General features: G+C 36.9%; 1 protein-coding gene across 6 annotated transcripts in view; it reads right to left on the minus strand.

The window, feature by feature from the left end:
- Positions 1 to 17,318: 17,318 nt before the first annotated feature.
- LOC125035998 (AF4/FMR2 family member 4-like) overlaps positions 17,319 to 17,500 on the minus strand; it is a 118,887-nt gene continuing 118,705 nt past the window's right edge. For all 6 annotated transcript variants that reach the window (XM_047628335.1, XM_047628336.1, XM_047628338.1 and 3 more), the window contains one exon: positions 17,319 to 17,500. This exon is cut by the window's right edge and continues 1,437 nt beyond it. The gene's annotated coding sequence lies outside the window, so the exon portion shown is untranslated.

Genomic DNA, 17,500 nt, shown 5'->3' on the forward strand with positions numbered 1-17,500 from the left:
TTATCATTATTGTTATTATTATTGTCATTATTATTATTATTATTATTACTATTATTATCATTGTTATTATCCTTATAATTTCGTTATTATTATTAGTAGTAGTAGTATTATGACTATCACTATTATTATTATTATCATCATTAGTATTATTATTACCCTTATTATTAATATTATTATCGTTATTATTATCAGTATTACCACTAATATTATTACTATTATTAGCGTAATTATTATAACCGTCGTTTTCAATATTATTACCATTGTTATGATTATTATCATTATTATTATTATCATTATTACAATGATTACTAATACTTATATTATTGTTATTATTATTATTGTTATTATTATTATCATTATTGTTATTATTATTATTATTATTGTTATTATTATTATTATTATTATTATTATTATTATTATTATCATTATTATTCTTGTTATTATTATTGCTATTATTATTATCATTATACTTGTTGTAATTTTTCTTTACTGTTATTATTATTATTATTATTATCATAATTATCAGCATCATCATTATCACTATTATTATTAGTATTACTATCATCATCATTATCACTATTATCATTATTAATACTATTATTATTATTGTTGTTGTTGTTGTTATTATTATTATCATTAATAATAATATAATTATTATTATTATAATTATTGTTATTAATAATATCATTATTATTATTATTATCATTATCATTATTATTATTATTATTCACCTTCATATATGAACACCTCAGTATATCTGACTTTATTACTGTAGTTATTATTATCATTATAATTATTATTACTACTATTATTATTATTATTATTATTACTATTATTATTATCACTATTATTTTTATAATCATTATCATTATTATGATTACTATAATTATGTTTATTAATATCAATATTATCAATGATATTATCATTACTATTACTGTTATTATAATTACTACCACTGCTACTATTATTATTATTATTATTATTATTATTACTATTATCATTATCATTATTGTCACTATTATTATTATTTACTTTATTATTATTATCATCATTATTACCATTATCATTACTATTATTATTATTATTATTAATATCATAATCATCATTATTATCATTATCCTCAATATTATTATCATTATCATTAACATTACTATTATTATTGTTATTATTAATTTTAAAATTGTTATCATTATTATTATTATTATTATCATTATTATCATTATCATTATTATTATTATTATTATCATTATTATCATTATCATTATTATTATTATTACTACTGTTATTATTGTTATTGCTGTTGGTAGCATCATAATTGTCTTTATCACCATCATACTTACTTTTATCATTATTTCTACTATTATGTAGTATTATTTTTTATTACTATTATTTAGTAGTTATTATTGTCATTATTATTGTTATCATCATTACTTTAATTGTTATTACTGTTATTATTATTATCGCTATTATTATTATTGCTATTTATTATTATTGTTATTATCATCACTATTTCTATTATTATTATCACTGTCATAATCATCATCATCACTATATTTTTCATCATTCTTAAATCATTGTCGTCGTAATTATCATTGTTATAATTATCATTATTGTTATTTCTATTATTATTATTACTATTTCTTCTTATCGTTATCATTACTATTATATTATCATTATTATTATTGCTATTAATAAAATTGTGATTATTATTACCATTATCATTAATATCATTATTATCATTATCGTTATTATTATTGTTATTGTTATCATTATTATTATTATTATTATTATCATTATTATTATTATAGTTATTATAGTATCATTATTATTATAATTATCACTATAATTATCATCATTATAATTATCATTATCATTATTATTATGACTATTATTATTATTATTATTATTGTTATCATGATTATTATCATTACTATTATTATTATCACACACACACAAACACACACACACACTCACACTCGCACACACATACATACACACTCTCACATACATATATATACATATATGTATATATATGTATATATATGTATATTTATGTATAGATATATGTATATGTATATATATGTGTGTGTGTATGTATGTATGTATGTATGTATATGTATATGTATATGTATATGTAAATGTAAATGTAAATGTAGATGTAGATGTAGATGTAGATGTAGATGTAGATGTAGATGTAGATGTATGTGGATTGTATGTATATATATGTATATGTATATGTGTGTGTGTGTGTGTGTGTTGACTGCACGCTCTTGGCACTGTCACATGTAAGCTTATGTTTTATTGTGTTCGTAGAAGTATGAACGCAGTAGTATATGGAAATTTAGTCCTGTGTACTGAAATTTAATATTTACTGACAACTATTATTTTAATCCATTGCCGACGGGCATGATGTGTACGTGTATGCCATGCCCCCTGTGAGTTACTTGTTTAATTGTTTTTACACATAGATGGCTACACTCGTACTAAGTCACCAATGAGCCAATTACGAGTACTGCCTGTCTCGCCTGTTTACCCTTTTCTTTGATTTACGATATTTTACGTTATCTTATTTTGCTGTTACTGATGTTTATAACATTATAGTAATTATAATGTTTATGATAAAAATAACACCATCGATATTCATAGCACTAGTAAAAATACATTTTTCCCGACAACTCAAATCAGGTAAGGTCACAAGGTCTACTAATTGACTCCTTTGTGGCTAAGCACTTGCAGAGCCATCTGTGTGTAGAGACATTTCACAAAAATATATAGAAAATGAGCACAGCATTTCCCCATTTTTTATTCATTATCCCCGGCAGCATTGGGGGGGCACTGATCGTTTTTGGCGCCCACCCCCCCCCCCCACCTCCAAGAGAACTATACCTTAGGTTAATCTCTATGGACGCAGCTATGCCGAGTTGTCATCTTGTTTACATTTTGTTTTGGAAGGCTTTTGGCGCCCCTTGTTAAAAGTGTTGGGGCGTCTTCGGTGCCCCTTGACTCCTGGTCGGAGGGGGGGCCCGTGCCCCCCTCTCCGGCCACCACGCCACTGGTATGCAGGATGTTGTTTTGCGTTAATTGATAATATTTATTAGGAAGGTGCATTAGTTAGGATTAAATACTGTGTCTCAAATAGATTTACATGGTATACTAAATTAAGTAATGATTTTCAAGATGTATAAACAACAAATGGATTGAGCCCACTTGCGTCCCCTCGAGCAGCATTCAAGTGTACGAGGATCTCGTTAAAATCTACTCTCGAAACTGTATCCCCCTCAGTTCTAAGCCTAGTAACACAAACGCAGGACGTCGTCAGGATTTACTCCTGTGTTTTGGACAATTTTACGGAGATAAGCCCCCCACCTGGGTTGTCCTTATACCCAGAGTGTGTGGTGTGTGTGGGTGTACATTCACCAAATTGTGTCGGATATTACGGTCAAGGCATCTAGAAAAAACAGTGTTTAGTAAAATTTACGAATGCTGAATGTAGTGCCAGAGTAACAGGGTGCTGTTCGAACAACCGTTGGCGAGCCCTGGTGAGTGTATATGTGACAGCACTTGACCTCCTTGCTGTCCCATCATGCTCGGGGCCCCCGCAATGCCAACTACAATCCCCTCAACCCTCCACCCTATGGGAGGGTTTGATTCCACTGAGAATAGAGACATGAACAATAAGGATTCGCCTGCCAACCCCGATGCTGATGACGAGGGATTACAACTCGTTCAGCTGCCGCCCCTTCAAGAGGGAGGCCCACTAGACATGGTGCAGAGGAAGTGCATATCATCTCGCTACGTCTGTGTATGACAGGAGCAACAAAAATGCGTGCGGGAATTTCTCTTCAGAACAAAGACGACTATCAGCCCAACAGCAAAAGATACGGGGAATACCTGGTTGCCAGGTTTCCGAAGGAGGCCGCCGCAGAGGAAGCACTGCATCTCTCGGGTATTTTTAAAGCTCGGAGGATTTACAAGGACGAACAGCCCTTAAATAGGATCATCACTGTATGGAGCGGAGAGCAGCCGCCACCTAAAGAATACCAGTTCTTTGGAAGACACATACAGCCGAGCTCCATTCGACCGTGGTGCTCAGAGGTTGTGGTCTGCTACAAGTGCCAGGGTAACGGCTACGTAGCTAAATATTAAAGAAAAAACCCAGTCTGTGCTGTCTGTGCAGAAGCTCACCAGACAAAGGACTGCCCTGCAAGAAATAACGAGAAGGACAACGACAACGAAGACACCGTCACCATGGTGAAGAGGTGCGTTAGGTGCGGAGCGCAAGGTGTGACGACCTGGCACCGTAACTGCCCCCACAAACCGCCACGCGCACCCCCCCCCCCCCCCCCCCTGCTTCGACCGTACCCATCGACCGCCCAGCTACACCCTACCCAGTGCCGTGTGACGTCACCAACCCACAGAGATTCCCGGAACTGCTAGGGGGATTTCCCATTCCAGGAAACAGTGCCACAGAAATAACCAATGGTGAAAAAAATAAAGAAAATGCGAATATTATTATTATGCACGATACCATCGACGAATCATATGAAAGCGGTGATGACAGTGACAGTGAAAATAACGCCGACGAGGATGTGCAGGAAACGGAAGAACTTTGGGACATCATTCAGAAAACGATATCAGGTACGGATTATACGTATAATAGTAATATGAGGAAATCGCGCAGAATTTGTACAAGTTGTAACACAGATATGTAATGCTGTACAAGAAATATGCAGACTAAAGGGCTTCATCACACACAAATTTGCCCTATCAGCTAATCATAGAGTGTGATGGGGGGCAAGAAAACAATTACTTTTCTTTCATGGATTATGTGGTGTCAGCCGTAGAATTAATTGCTTTACTATATTAATAATAATAATATATTGACGTTATCAGTTTACAAGAGCCCTTCACATCAGCCACTAAAATAAAAATCGACCCTAGAATTAGAAGCTACTACTCCTATACGCACACAGGAATGACAGGCCTATTGACTTATGTCAATGACATCATACCGCATAAGCTGGTGCAGAAGTCTGATGGCAATAATATGCAGTATCAGCATTTACATATTCAAACAGCCTCTGGGTTTTTCTCTCGGCACAATGTATACGCAAGGTTTAGAAAGTTTCACACTGATTCACAGCCCAACTTTCAGAATCACGGCACAATATGCATGGGAGGTTTTAATGCTAGACATTCTACATTTGTAGATAGTCAATTCAGTGAATTGGAAATTTTGTGAATAATAGATCTATGACCGTATATGATACACACAGGCAAACTCACGTGGCGGGAGGCAGGCTTGATTACGTAATAGGAAGGGATCTTGTGCATGGAAACGTCAGAAGCATGCTTGCAGCAGAGCTAATCAGTGACCACTTTGGAATAGTAACAAGATACGCTGTTGATAATAGTCTATCTGCAAAAAACAAATACTCTTAAAATTTATATTCCTCCTTACCTTGACCACCACTTTAAATCACGTATTTATGACTGGTATAACGATTACACAGTAACGAGTGTTGATAAATTCTCCATGGACATGACGGAAGTGGTCACTAGGTCTGTCCAAGGAAAACCTCCAAGAGCAAAAACTCACAACGCTCCAAACAACCTAAGTGGGTCGGTGATCCTACACTATTAAGGGAACAAAAGCGAGTTCAGAAGCTTTTTGATGTCTATAAGCAGGACAATACCCGTGACAACCTTTTTCAGTTTCTTAAGGATAACAAAAATCTACGGGAATTAAAAAACTAATTTCATAAGGACTAAACAAGTACCTGGCAATCCCCTTTTACACCTGTGCAGCTTAAGTTTTTCACAAGGTATTCTACCTGGCCCCTGGGCGCGCAGTCTAATCATCCCTATACCGAAATCAAACACTGATAAATACTGCCCAATTTCACTAACCTCATGTGTATGCAAAGTTCTAGAAAGGATAATTTTGAACAGACTCAGGTACAGGTTACAAGGTAAATTATCTCACAGACTGTACGGATTTCTATCGGCACGTAACACACAACATTGCAGAGTACTAATCCAGGGAAGCACGCTGTTTTTCTTGACCTTAAGTCAGCTTTTGACATTGCAAACAGAGGAGTTATCCTAGAACAATTAGTAAGCTTTGGCATCCGGGATAAATTTTGTTTAGCTGGATTAGATTAGATTACAAGTGTCTTGTTCTGGGGAGAGAGAAGTTCCATTTCACAATCTTTTGAACTTGGGACGCCACAGGGAGGAGTTCTCAGCCCTATGTTGTTCAATGTCCTCATGCACAAGTTGGTGGCAGATATTCCACTTGGGGATGGTGAATCCATTATATGCTGTGCTGATGACATGTGTGTCAGAGCATCATCACAAGAGAGGATGCAAATAATTCTCAACAAACTCACAAGGGCTCATGAGTGTGGATTAGTCATCACCGCTGAGAAAACAATGGCTCTCAACTCATGTACCCACTTTTCGCATAGGTGACCAGGAGCTTGACATGTGTCATAAGTACAAATATCTTGGGGTGAACGAAAATAATGCAGATGTGATCCTTTCTCTGAAGAAGAGACTCTGGGAGAGATTGAAACCGTTGAAAGTTCTTGTCAGAAGAGAACATGGCATTAGTGTTAAGCTCGCTAGACTGTTTTACTTGGCTTTTATAAGGTCAGTTTTAGACTCCCGTGCACCGCACTTGTTGCAGAGTAGGGAATCAGAAATAAATAGCTTGGAGGTAGTGCAAAATGAAGTCATGAGGATTATCCTCGGCGCCCCGAGAACTGCAAGGCTAATGAACATGGGATGAGAACTAAACCTACCATCCATTTCTGATATAATAATGTTTATTTCCACCATATTTAGGGTCAAAGCTCTGAGGGAACCAAAGCTGGTTGTGCTTGCGCTGTATACAAAAATTGAGCATTACATCTCGGAATACCATGTGATACAGCCATTCAGACCACCTAACATGAGGTATAAAGAACTATGTGAATATTTAAATTCATCTGATACATTGGAAGATATACTCGTAATATATCCTAAATGTACTATGTAAAACAAAGAACAGTATTATGTAAACACAGTGGCAAAAGCATATCAAAGTAATATTTTTTTGTATGATGTATGATTTAAATTTTAATTTACTATGTACAATTACAGTAATCACAGAATATTGTATTATGTCAAAAATATGTAAAACTGTAATCAGAATTGCCCATGCCTGAGCAGATAGCCAGGGTGGTAAATAAACTTATTTAACTGCATCCCCCAAGCCCTCTACCCCCGTTAGCCGAGTAACACCCGAGGGAAGACCGTCCTCCTCTCCTCCCCCGGAAATGGTCTAGCTTGCCACTCTCTCTCGGGGCCGGTGCGGCTAGGCTGAGGCCCCGTCAGCTTACGGACGACGCGTGATGGATCCTACCCGTGAATGGATCTACTTTCCTGCCGACTCGAGTTTATTGCAGCATCAAAACGAAACACACTTCATGTAAATAACAGTGTTTATACTTCACTAGTTTGAGAGTTAAGCAGTGACCACTCTGTCATTCTAACAGGACTATCTGTACAACAGTATAGGTCTTATAACCGCTAGGCGCAGTATCCTTATTCTACCGCCCTCAAGGCACTTGTTTATGACATGAACGAGTTCAGGAGCTTGATCATTGTATTAAGGAGAATATGACATTAGATATTTTTTTACAGCTCCTCAAAACCAACAGAGAAATCAAAGGATTAAATATTCAAATTTGCAGTAAACGCTAGAATATCAAAGGAGAGTTTTTGATTATCAAACTTCTATAGCTAAGGATATGAAAATTGAAGAGCCTGACAGGCAAAGCTACCACAGCAACGCAGTTTCACAACCTACGAGAACAAGCAAATATACTGCAGGTTTTACACACACTCCCCGTGGGCACTCGGTGGAAATTGCTTTAGAAATTCGAAACCGAAGTCAGATATACTGAGGTATATAGTGGGCCGCGTGGCATGGTTGGTTTAGTACTGGCCCTCCGGTCTCATACCCGGAGTGACCTACGTTCCAGGCCAGGTCAGGGAGGATTGTTATATAGAGTATGGACCGTTGAACGTCTAAATCTAGGTAGCGACCCAGAACCCACTGCGACATCTTCCCTTGTTGCCTGAAGGAATTCTCGGCGAACTACACAAGACGACCCTTACCAAAAATTCGGGATAATCAGCCCCCACTTCCTTCACCTCTGCGGGCCTCCTGCTGTATCTCATTATCCTCTTGCATTATGGTTGGCTTAGTCTAACCTGCACACTTTTACCCTTCTCTCATCCAGGATGAGTCTGGACATTGAATTCATATTCACCAACGTATATTTTACGTTCTTAGCTCTTCCCTAAGGATCTCCTTTGTGCCAACTATATCTTACGCTAACTACTACTTCCAAGCACATTTTCCCCCTCAGACCTTAGTCGCTGCCATGGCCTCTCCCCTCTCTCTGGTCTTGACTACTAGTTACATGAAGAAATACGAGCCTGAGCTTCTCCCTTCCATCTCCTCCCATTCTTTAATTTGGCTTCAAAATGTCTTTGTTCCCTGGTCTTACGTTTTCCATCCGTTCTTTCAAGGTGGAATGAAAAGCCGATGACATGCTCCTTTCCTGAAGCCACTTGATCCTTTGATCCTCTGGCCATTTGACTTTTTTATATAACAAGAAGCCAATGCACATACGTATACTTCCTCTGCCATGCCTAAGAGCAGGGTCCCTTTCTTCGTTTGTGTGCTCCACACTTGGGATTCCCGGTAGTCGGATGGTGTCATCAGTTTTCTGCGTCGATTGTCCAGTAAGCTGAGCTGTGTTCACCGTGTCCTCGATGCTTTGCTGCTTAGAGTGCACCGACTATTCCCCTAAAGAGATTCCTCAGCTGCTGGGTTAGACCTTCCGTCTCTAAGGTGGGCACCCTTACCATTCCTTGTTTATGCTGAAACAGACAGTACTTCGCTGAGACTAATGCCAGTCCCACCAAGGGTTTCTCTCGGGACAAGTACTGCTGATCTGTGGTAAGTTCCTATGCAAAGGGAAATAATCATAGGTCGAGAATTGGATCAAATCAGTGTGGTTATATTCAAGCGGTGAGATGCTTTCCGTAAAAACGTGATATATGCAATCTTTGATTTATTTGCTATGTTACCAAATAAAGTTAGAATATATCACCATACCTGAACCCAGTGATCTTTCACCTAAATAATATAGAACATCAGTGTCGAATTATTAATTAGGACTATGATACATAATTTACTGATCCGAGGAGACATTGGAACAAGCTAAAATATCAATGTGACAGAATTATGTTAATTTGCAGTTTAAGTACCTCTGAATGACTTCTCAAAAGATTATACAATGATAGTGACCTACTGTACATCCCCATCTCCTATACCTGATGTGGGCAGTGTTGCCATTAATAGTTCCACGAAACCGTTAGACTGGACTTTAAAAACCGCAAGACAAGAGTAAAGCTCCTCATTATCCCACAAAATAAACAACAACTTAGTAATCGTTAAATAAAGAATAACTTTTAAAAAATTCCCGTTATAACTCGGAATCCCAAGATGCAGCGAGAAAATCACGAGAATGGCAACACTGGATATGGGTAATTGACAGACATATAGAACATATCAACTGATGACTCGTGATGATAATGAAAAGTGACATAAAATATTGCAAAACAATGTTGTCTTGTCGTGGGTGTCTATCTTAGAGATGTTTTGCTACTATCCAGCAGATCCATAATATGCATACAGTTTTCCTAGCAGCATGTGCTGTTGCGTTGTACATTACCGTTTAAATGCTCTTATCCAAACCTGAAACCAAACCTGAGTTTTGCCACTTAGAGTCGCCTGTCTATTGCTATTACATTTTGAACAGAAATATTTACATTAGATATACTTCTGAATCATACTGTAAAAAGAAAATTAATAAACAATCCATAAGCATGCCAATGGAAATCACTAAACCAGTAAAGCTGAATAATTATAAATTTTCACATTCAAAAACTCATTGTGCCTTAATCCATCCCTCTGGTATGTTAGGCTTCAGGGAAATGCGTCGGGGAACAAAGTTCTCCCCGTATCACACGAGACGCTCAAGTCCTTCCCTGAAATCATCCTCTTTTGCACGACCATCTGATGATACCCTAATGAATAATAATGGGGAAGTTGCCCTTCGACCGATGCCCGTGGCCTGCGTGATTCATTGGCAATATTGCAGCTCGTGTATGCTTAGGCAAAACGAAAACCTGCAAAAGTTCTTAGGGCCGTACTAGGAAAGTTTTGGGAAAGAGCTGGCGATCGCCTATCGATGCTTCGCCAAGCGTTAATGAAAGTAATCCGAGTTCACCACGAAACAACACTTTCGGCAGGCGATTCTGGGCCCGCTAGATTTACTATCACTAGATTTGAACGACGCGGGGAATTTAAATTTGTTTATCCTGACGCACAAATCACCACAATTAGAAAAAGAAAGCATATCTATGATATGAGGGAACCTACTCAAGCAAAAATCGATTTTTTTTTACAAAATTTTATTCAGAATGTCAAATGAAATAAAGAAAAATAGAACAGTTGGAGGCCTGCCATCAGGAGAAAAGAAAGTTATTGGAAAAAAACGGAAGTTGGATCTGACCAGGGTTAGTCACACAATATGTCTCAGGGTATTGTGCTCTTTTTTATGCTTTTTTATACAAATTTCAGTCTAGCTACATCAGGTGTTGGATAAAGTTTCAGAGTTTGTAGTTTTTCTTTGTTCAGTTTTAGGTGAATGTTTGAAATTTTATTTGCTATAACTCATGATTATAGGTTTACATATTTATATATCTTTGTCCCTTAGACATATTTCTGCGAGTTGCAAATGTAATTGCAATAAGTATAATTCTGTTGGATAAATAAGAGAAATTGTATTTTTCATTGTTTATTGCTCACAAATTGCTGTGGCATATGAAAATTATCAGCAGTGGTTAATTGGAAGCTGCCAGTGGCCAACCACCGAGCTGTTGCCAAGAGCTGCATGTGGAGTGGTACTGCTGATCCTGAAAATAAACTGCATATATCAAAATGAGACAGTCAAAACCGTTCATCATTCCTTTATTATAATAGTCTTAATATATATACACATATATATATATCATATATCTAAATATAAATATATATATATACATATATGCATATACATAATATATATATATATATATATATATATATATATATATAGATAGATATCAAAATATATATATATATGCATATATATAATATATATATCTATATATAGATATATATATGCATATAATATATATATATATATACATATACATATACATATATATATGCATACATACATACATATACATATATGCATGTATATATGTGTGTGTGTGTGTGTGTGTGTGTGTGTGTGTGTGTGTGTGTGTGTGTGTGTGTGTGTGTGTGTGTGTGTGTATGTGTGTGTGTATGTGTGTGTGTGTGTGTGTGTGTGTGTGTGTGTGTGTGTGTGTGTGTGTGTGTGTGTGTGTGTGTGTGTGTGTGTGTGTGTGTGTGTGTGTGTGTGTGTGTGTGTGTGTGTGTGTGTGTGTGTAAATATATACATTTACATACACACACAGGTGTATCTATCTATCTATGTATATATATATTAAATAGAAATATATATATATATATATATATATATATATATATATATATAAGTGTGTTGGCTTTTGCCGGAGCGCTGAGGCCTGGAGTCGCGAAAGCCATCTATCATCACTAAGGAGCCGAGTTATATATTTTAGATGGGTAAAACGTGTTATCACTTTTAAGAATTATTCCTGATATAGTAACTATCGGTGTAAATATTTATCTTACTTGATATATGTGGTTATTTTGGTGATGAGTGCCAATATCCTCGACACTTTCCACATTCTAGGGGGGGGGGGGGTCAGGATAATTCTACTGCATCATTTTTAATTAACGATACTGAAAAATAATTATGAAAGTGGCGATAAAGGAAATAGTGTCAACATCAAGCGATTGACAACGCCTGGCGAATGGTCTCATGGTACTAACTGGGTGCTCGCATTGCATTGCCTTTTTTTTTTTTTTTATAGTAACCCTTAGATCTTACCGAACGCCTGTCTCCATCAAACCTTAATTACGGCACAATGCAAGACTGAAGAAAACAGCACATGGAAATTATCTTCAAATACATCTGCCGTAAATTCAGGCCTCGGCCACAGAACGCGGTGCGATGCGATTGGCTGCGATGCGGGAAGGGCTGCCGCGCTAAGGAAGCGAGCTTCCCTATGGTTCGGTTTGACGCCCGCAATTTTCATGGGAATTGTGAACAGAGGTATTTTCCAGGTTGTAGCTCGCAGATATATAAACGTAACATTGATTGTCTTGAATAGACTATAAGTATGTAAATATGCATTTAGTTTACCACTGTAATCCCACCTGACTTTAACTTTAAAGAATAGCAAACAATAAAGTTAACAAACGTACCGTTACATTATTTCACGTTATTAGCTCTTCCCTGAGGATCTCCTTTGAGTTAACAATAAAGCTCACATACGACTGCAGTACTTGCAGTCAGGTGAGGTAGAAGTTTCTAATGAATTTTGCCTCCAATCAGTGTTTTAGTCATATTTATGAAGTAATTCATGCATACTTTAATATACCTAGTAAAGGGATAATTTCATAAATGGGACATACCATCTTTATTATCCCATTTTGGCTGTTATTTGACAAAATAAATATAAACATGTAACTCCATTTTTTTTCTAATCCTCTTCGAATGCTGAACAGCAATTGGTCTTTCCCTATGCAGTTTATCTGCTACATAACAAATGCATTGGGACTGGAGACTCTCGACGTTGAATGGCAACAGCTCACATCAAGTATTTTGCGCGTGGAAGTCGATTTCAACTTTTCCCGGCCGGCCTCGCGTGAAGTTCGCGCGGGATCGGGGCGATGCCATCGATGCGATTCAATGCGCGAATTCGTTGCAATCACGTCGCTTCAGTTACCACAGTGCAGTTTCCCGCTCGTTTCACATTGCGTTCGGTGTGGCCGCGATCGTATCATAAACAAAGTTATTTGATGCAATAATTGTAATGCTCAAGATAAATTTAGGAGGGCAGCACATGGACCGGCCCCCGAACCAAAGTGCTTTACGGATAATATACTTAGCTCTGAACTGAATTTTGAAGTCCACGAGAAAATCCATATCAGTAAACAGTGGTATCATGTAAAAGTGCCCTCTTCTCCGTGGGCTTAATTAAAAGTATCTTACTTGTGTAATCTTTTCATCTCCGTTTACTTATAAAGCAGTGCAATTGCTTCAGTTACAGGAAAAAAATATTTTACGATGGTGTTCATTATATCTATCCAGACATTGGGAGGGAGAGAGGGAGAGAGAGGGAGAGAGAGGGAGAGAGAGGGAGAGAGAGGGTGAGAGAGGGTGAGAGAGGGAGAGAGAGGGGAGAGAGAGGGAGAGAGAGAGAGAGAGAGAGAGAGAGAGAGAGAGAGAGAGAGAGAGAGAGAGAGAGAGAGAGAGAGAGAGAGAGAGAGAGAGAGAGAGAGAGAGAGAGAGAGGAGAAGAGAAGAGAAGAGAATTAGGGGAGAGAGAAAGAGGGGACTTAAGAAAGAAGAGAAGAGAAAGAAAGGAGAGAAGAGGGAAAGGGAAGAGAACAGAAGAAAGAGAAAGACAGATATTATTTTCTTGATAAAGTTGATCTTTTCCGTTGTGTCAATGCGTACACCATATTCAGGAAATCCTGAAATGTTTCTCAAATATTTCTGAATACATCGAACCAAGAAAAACATTCTCTGCGTGCCACACGTGTCCATTCCCCTAATCCGTCGGTGGCCACCATTTAAGGCAAGCCAGAGAACGCCTACACGAAATGAGGCTTTCGTTTCTTTTCCACAACTCTGCTATTGGCTGGAAATTATGGCATCGACGTCTCAACGTGTTATCTGGTAAAAGACAACTTACATCCAATGAGACATTGATATAATTGCTTTTATATCATCAAAATCGTCCTACCCAAAGGAACTTTTAATGAGTACATTCATTTACTCGAATATTTCTGGAAATCTCATTCGGCTACTTTTAAGGATTCTTAAGTCTTAATAAAACTTGACAAAATCATTACAGGCAGTATACCCATATTTTCTCTATATATTTAGTAAAAGTAGTTTACATTTTCAAGGATAGATAAACGTATGAAAACATAAGAAATACTTTATTATGTACATGATATATCTGTAAAACAGCAAACTGTGCATGTGTTATTATTCATTTACTTATTGTAGCTACAATCTTGGCATAGATTTGAAATAAGACTGTCCTTTTGTACAGCTTTCTTGGGTTCCTCTACACCAGGCGCCCAAACACAGAAATGGTACCACTACTTAAGTCATAATAAATAAGGTCAGAGTGTGTGGGGGTATAGGAAGGACACTTTCCATAAAGACGGGCTTGTATGTGTGAGTGGTTAAGGTGAGGCTCACCAACACCCCCAAAACCTCCACATGTTACCAAACCCTAAAAATGGCTGGTAATTAAAGGGTGTAGGTCAAAGTAAAATGGTTTGAGTGTCAAAGAATAATATTATGTATGTACACCCACTGTCTGGAATTCACTTAATAATGAGAAGAAATTTTGGGATATTAGATATCTCTGCTGTTGAAATGAAACTGATCAGTATGATTTTGAAGTTAACTTATTTGGAGATGAATGACAAGAAGGTTAAAATGAAATTCAAAATGAAAAATTTTATTCTAAATCTCCAGGATCGTAAAAGCAACCAACTGCAAAATCTTACTAAGGATCAAAGGCAGGAAAAAGGTGTAAATACATGGAAAGTATAATAAGAATATAAATAATAGGTAGACAGAAGTTGTTAAAAAGCATTAACAAGAAGTCACGAGATGGACTGAATATGTGAATTTATAATATTGGGATAGAACTGATTGCTTTACGATAAAAATAACCAATAAAATAATGGGGTGTAATAAAAAATCAAGAACTGGAAATTAATTTGAAAATTTTGTTTGTCTGAACATTCACCCAATTTATAAAGATAATAATGATAATAAGAACTATAGCAATAACAACAACAATAAAAATTGTAATCATAAAATTATAATGGCAATGAAAATGATGATAATGGTGATGATGATGATAATATATGATAATGACAATGTTTGTAATGATTATGGCAACGGTGGTGGCGATGGTGACAGTGATATTATACTGATAGTTATGAATAATAATAATAATTATAATAATAATAATAATAATAATAATAATGATAATAATTAATAAGACTAAAGAGGAGGAGGATGGGGGTGGGTCAACAGGGTGTGGTGATGCATACATTGAAGCAGGGTTCCCCCTACCTGCCACAGCCCGGGCACTGGAAGGCTCTGAGGCACAGCTCTTGCTCCATAGTAAAACAATAATTTACAATCTATGCGCCCCATTACTGCCGAACAGAACTCCCATGTACACAACAGAATATAAAACACTGGACAAGTCAGAACAATGTGTCATACTTCAGGGTAAGAGGCACATAATGGAAGGATAAAAATTTATAACATTGAGGATAAATAGATATGATTAACAAGGAACAGGTTATCAGACGTGTATGGGGCGCAATCTCCACTATATTTGCGGATGAACATTGTACTGTGTCAGCAAAATTATTAATCGCCAATGGCGTTCACATATCACAAATCAACATTGTCTTTCACAATGGAAGTATATAAAGTTTATTCACTCATTTAATTTCTTTTACTCGGCTCAGAGCCTATGGGAACTGCATAATTTTGTGCATATTTCTGTTCTGGGAAAGTGAACTGTAAACACAGATCAATATAATCAATGCCTAATCTTAAAATTCTCTTTCTGCAATCAAACACAAGGGGGTTTGGCAGCAGCATGAGCTTCAAGCCCAGGCAGCAATCAGTGCTAACCACTTACGCATCCTCACATGCTTGAACACAAGTCCCTTCTTCTGTCTCTCTCACACAAACACACACTTACTCGTGCACTCTCACTAACTCACTCTCTCTCTTTTACTCTCTTTTACTCTCTTTTACTCTCTCTCTCTCTCTCTCTCTCTCTCTCTCTCTCTCTCTCTCTCTCTCTCTCTCTCTCTCTCTCTCTCTCTCTCTCTCTCTCTCTCTCTCTCTCTCTCTCTCTCTCTCTCTCTCTCTCTCTTTCTCTTTCTCTTTCTCTTTCTCTTTCTCTTTCTCTCTCTCTCTCTCTCTCTCTCTCTCTCTCTCTCTCTCTCTCTCTCTCTCTCTCTCTCTCACACACACACACACACACACACACACACACACACACACACACACACACACACACACACACACTCACACTCACACTCACACTCACACTCACACTCACACTCACACTCACACTCACACTCACACTCACACTCACACTCACACTCACACTCACACCAGCACGCGCTCTCTCTCTCGCAAACGCAAACGCAAATGCACACACAGAGCCTGTTTATATATCAACCTCTCCCTTGCAGGTCAGCTGCCCCATTTCACTAGGGACACAACTACCTGCACCAGTAAAATTTCAATTCATGTCACTTGTAAGACTTCTACAATTTAAAATAAAATCATTGCAATTGAAAATATTGCAGTCCACTGGATTAAATTGACTTGGAGAGAATAGAAGAACCGATAACCAACAAAAAAGCACCGATTTTTTTTTTGTCTTTGGCTTTGCCAATTTGGGGGAACATATATATGTGTATATATCATTTAATGAGCAATTTGAGAAAGGACACTGCACAGATTGGTGATATCCTCCAGTGCTCGGGCATACTAGGAAGACAGTAGGTTTACATAACATTAGGAGCTTGTGTCCCTAGTGAGGCCATAACCTCCTACCCTCATCACCCATGCTGGTTACTGCTGCTACCATCACCAGTAGTCACAATAGAGAATAATCTGATTTGGAACGAACTAAATATACACTTAAGAAAATAAACATAAGTAAGAAAATAAAATGAAATATCTGTACTAGGAACACTAGAATTAACATGGTACTGAACCATCATTAATCCAAGACGAGAACAATTTCAATAATGCTGTATGGTTACCTAAAACTCCAGACATTCTTTCTATCTCACTAACAGCAGATGAGAGCTGCGAAGAGAGGATGTAACTCACATGCGATCTGTATCCAGCAGCAACCAGTCTGGGTAATTAAAATAGGAAACAAGAAGAAACAAGTAAAGGGCCTTTCCTCAGTGAATGAGAAAAATCTCATCTAGGTTTGTGACAAGAAAAATAATTTAATGCATTCTTGGTTTGAAAATAATTTAAGATTACAAATACAAATATCAACTTCATATCATATCTATAACGGCACATGAGCATCGATAAAATTAAGTATACTTAACAATATTGTCCAAAGAGGACAAAATAATTCAAAACATTGCCATACACTTGTCATTATCAACTTTCGTCACTTACAAAAGTTCA

The sequence above is a fragment of the Penaeus chinensis genome, chromosome 20, assembly GCF_019202785.1.
Source record: "Penaeus chinensis breed Huanghai No. 1 chromosome 20, ASM1920278v2, whole genome shotgun sequence".
Lineage (NCBI taxonomy): Eukaryota > Metazoa > Arthropoda > Malacostraca > Decapoda > Penaeidae > Penaeus > Penaeus chinensis.